We start from the raw sequence: 4,921 nt of genomic DNA, 5'->3' as shown, positions 1-4,921 counted from the left end.
AAAAAAATTCTTCTTTTTTAACAGGAAACCCAAAATACTTGATATTCGTTCCTTTCGTCTTTTTGTAATGATTGCTACAGCCGTAAAAGGCACAGTTAGGCATATTTTCTTTCGCAGTGCACTTAGATTCTTCTCACTAGAAGAAACGAAGACAACAAAAAAGAAACACCAGTTCAATGGTATACAGAAAAGAACAAACCCGGAAACTCCACTTGTTACCCTCTGAAAAGCACTCCCTCTCCTGGCTGTGGCCACTATGTTGACGTCAGAGCTGTGACGTATGGCTGAGAGCCATGCGCGTGCATCCACCTGTTTGTCATTCCACCATGGGTACACCCTGTATTCATACATGCATACATGAAAATGTTCCTGCATCACTACTTATGTACTGAATGTCATTCACGGGAACAAAATGATGATAACGTAGGGAAAAAGAATTAATATAATGATAAGATGGGAAAAAAAAAACGTGAAGTGCTCGTATTCAGTCAGATGAAATCAGGGTTACCAGGTATTGTCTAATTTAATTTTCCTTGACTTTTTCCAGGAACATAAGGAATATTTTCCAGGTTGTAAATTAAGCCTTCTTTAGGCCAAGTTACGTGACATTGAGTCCTCAAGAAATGAAAATTTATTTTCTTAGCATTTTATATACCATTTTGTTGTTCACCTATGAGGAGCACTCATCCCTTCCTGCACTTTCACTGTGGATACAAGCATCACACCCCTTTGTGCCTCCTACAAGTGCGTAGTTCCAAGAAAATAATTTTTATTTACAGCAGTGCAGAATTTCAAATTTCACGCCAGAAACATATTGGGAAGGAACGCTAATACCAGGGAAATGGGCTTTGGAAGGTAAGGGTTAAAGATATTTTGAAGCTCCACATAAATAATCAACACTAATAATGCATTACATGCAACCCAGCGTAAATAACTAACTTTATGTAATTTTTGTTATTTAGCATTGCTTTTCTGCCACTTTTGGCTAATCACGACATTAAGGATGAGTGATGATGAAATTGATGAAGAGAGACTCGTGCTAAGGTTGAGATTTGAACCTCCAGTGTCATAGTGCACTGTACTAACCAGGTGAAGGTGAGGTTTTCGGTATTTTGACTGTGTAGTTAAATGCCCATAGCTAAGAACCGAGTTCTGAGTTTAGCATAGCTGTGAAGTACAGGTTTTGACACATTGAACGTGTTAAATTCAAAGCATTGCCAGTATTAAAATTCATAACCGAGAATAACTGGTGAATAGTAAAATTTTTACAAAGGACATAGGACGACTTAAATCCTTTCATTCAGAAAAAGTCAAGAAAAATAGAGAGGTAGCAATTATTTCTAGTGACTCCTATGACCTTAGGTCTGAGGCACATTTTCATTAATTCAGTTTCGAGGGTGATCTATGGAGAAATGAGTTAATTATGAAGTTTTAAATTATAAACAAATTCTACATGTATTGCATATTTTAATTGATGTGTCAGATCTTTCCTTAACTACAAAACATAAACTTTGATATTATTCATCAAAATTCCTTGTATGATAAGGATAATTAGACTCAATGAAAGTGTTGTGCAGCATTTTTCCAGATTCTTGAACAATTAAAACACCAAAAGTATCGGCCAGTATTTGTAAATAATATCCAATTAATACTTTCCGATACTGATACATCAGTATCAGCTCAACCTTAATTATGTTTCATAAACATTCATGGTGTGACCTCTGGCTGAAGAAGTTAGATTCATAGATTCAAAACTTTTGTGGGAGGCATTGATGTTCTTATTTCACTAAGTAACGAGAAAAGTAAAATTTTAATTGCTGTTCTACATGAGTAATTGATTGCACTGTTTACTCAAACAACGTAACTTGAATTTGGTTACCAAACCAGGAAATAAGGCCTGTCATATACAGGGTGATCAAAAAGAGATGCAACTTTATGAGGAAATGATTTATTGTACAATATTTACAATAAGTGCTGGAAGTGGTCCCCATTGTGAGATTCACACAAGTATGAAAATCATGTTTTTAAAGACACTTAACATTGCTGTGAAATTGCATCAGCACAGTTTTGAACTTTTGCTTGCAATAATTGGGGAATAGTATAGGGATGTGTTATGTATGCAGCAACCTTGAGGTAACCCCACAAGAAAAGTCAGGTGGAGATAAATCTGGAGACAGCTGGCGTCAACCCCTGAGAGATTACTTGTCCATGAAAACAGTGTACTAAATGCACCATTATGTTTTTAGCAGTATGGGCTGTAGCACTATTCTGTTGAAACCATGTATGCTGTAACCTGTCTGCCTGTATACTCAACAAACTCGTGCACCATCTGTATGTATTGGTCACTGGTCACTGTGTCATAAAATAATGTTATGAAGATGCGACTGTGTGACATTGAACACCAGACACAAAGTTTCTGTGAGTGGAGAGGCATGTCGTGCAGCTGATGAGTGTGTTCCATGGACCAAATTCGAGAATTTTTGGCATTCACATGCTCAAGATGAAACCATGCTTTGTTGTACCAATACCAATCTTCCAGTTCTTCTTCATCTGGCATTACAGATGTCACAATCCAACTTTTACGCAAATTCCAAAATTAAAGTAAATAATTGGAGCTTTCTAATTCAAATAAGACTTGTAGCTCTATCAAACAGAAACTATAATTTATTTAATTTTCTACTGTTTCATTTTGGTTATCTTTACTTCTATTGTACAATTCACCAGTTTCGAGATATTATTTTTTTTTAATTTTCAAGGTGATTTTTTGGTGCCAATTACACAGAGCACCAAGCGTGCATGCAGCAACAGGTTTGTTGGAGCCGACTATCAAGAGGATTTAGAAAGTATTGTGGGAGCGAAATGATCAGTCACTGATCAGAACACTCGTGTCCCCTGGAAAGATTAGGAAAAGGCCACGGCACCGTAATGTGACTCTTGATGATTTTGATATGAACGTCATCAGGAATTCAATTTGTGATATGTACATAAGTGAAAAAAGTGTGCCAACCGGTCATAAACTTTTGTCTGTCATAGGACAAAAAAATAATTTCCCATGGAAGAAGGATTATTTGCATCATTTAATGAGAATGCTGGCCTTGAGTGGAAGACATGCAGCTACAAGAGAAAAATTTTATTGGAGAGACCAGACATAGTGACATGGCGGAGCAAGTATTTAGGAGCTATACAACTATTTTGGGAAGAGAATCACATGCTTGTATATGTGGCTGACGACAGCAATCTTATTTCAAAGAAATGTTGGCAATCTGATGATATTTCGGGTGTGATATCTAATGCAAGTTCTGCACATCGATTCATTGTTGTCCATGCAGGTTGCAGTAATGGGTTCATTCCCAATGGAAGCCTGATCTATGCAGGCTGCTCCACAGGATACTACCATTGGAAAATGAACAGTTCAAACTTTGAAAAGTGACTGACAGAGAAGCTGGTCCCGAATATACCCCATCGGTCTGTTATCATCTTAGACAATGCTCCTTACCACACTGTGCAAGTGGATAAGGTCCCCTCAAGCTATAGCCTGAAGTCAGATATGGTAACATGGCTTCTGAATCATAACATCCTGTTCAACGCAAATATGAGGAAAGTCGCGCTGAATGAATTAAGAAAAATCCACAAGAAAAACCTTCCATGTGAATAAGGCACTGCAACAGTATGGCCATACAGTACTCCATCTACCACCTTATGCGTGCAATTAAAATGCCATCGAATTAGCTTGGGCAAAAGTTAAAAAATATATATATACGAGATCATTGTCGGTATCCCAACTGCATGATCTCACTGTACAGGGAATTAAATCTTGGAACCAGGAGGACTGAGAAGGGTACTGTGCACACATGGAAAAACTTTAAAAAGAGTATTGGGAAAAGGATGGACTAGTGGAAGACGAGATCGCAGTAAGTTTGGCCATTTTTTATTTTATTATGTTGTGAATTATGAATTTATTTATTTCTCATTGGCTGATGTTTTTTTTTTTCAATGTACGAAATATTTTTATATTGATTATCCTGTACATTATTTAGCCTAAAGTATAGAGCAAAAACTTGTGTTGCACTGCACCTGGTACAGCTTACAGCGAGACCACAGTATGTGTTTCTGACCTAGGACATACTCCCCCAACCGTAATACTGAAGCTACTCTGTCTCTTCCATGTAGTACACATTGAAATCCATTTTTGTAGGCTAACGAGGCTCTTGCGCCTGGACTCAAATGTTCTGTAATCCTCTGTATGTTTTTTTTTTGTTGTTTTTTTTTTTTTTGTGTAGAGTCATACAGTGTTTGTGATTGTCCCTTCATTCATCTCATCAATATTCATTGCCATTATTGTGATTAGTCAAAAGTGGCTGAAGCTTGATAAACAATCACTCATGATTAGGGATGTGCAAGTGCCAAGTTTTCATATCTGCTAGTTTGCAATGAGTGTGTGTTGGCTGGATATTCAAAACAGACATAATATCTACTTTATAGAGGTGTCTCCGATAAGGTATTCAATGGCAAGGAAAAAGCTAAGGACAGAATCAATCTTAAAAAGATTAATTTAGAAGCCATGGTCCAGATAGAGAATCAGTATTCAAGAATAGGGGAGATAAAAATTAGAAAAATATGCTAATGTATGATTGTTTTTGGAGTTATTTCTGTGAACTCATACAGAAAACCAAGGAGGTGCATGGCTCATTAAAATTTAGTTTTTTGTCAATGGTAACACCAAGGTCACTTTGAGAGGAAACTTTTAGATGGGGTTGTTTTCAAGAGAATAAACAGAATGCACTTTCTTTCTTTTTAGGGAAATAGTGATGGCAGGAGCATTTCTGGGGATTCCATTTTAGATTACCTTGATGACATAACACAAGTAGTTCTTTAGAACTTTCTGTAGGATTAATGAATCATGTTCTTATGAGATTTCTTG

Source organism: Lepisma saccharinum, chromosome 2 (assembly GCF_977018435.1).
Source record: "Lepisma saccharinum chromosome 2, izLepSacc3.1, whole genome shotgun sequence".
Taxonomy (NCBI): Eukaryota; Metazoa; Arthropoda; class Insecta; order Zygentoma; family Lepismatidae; genus Lepisma; species Lepisma saccharinum.
Note: the sequence above shows the minus strand (reverse complement) of the source record.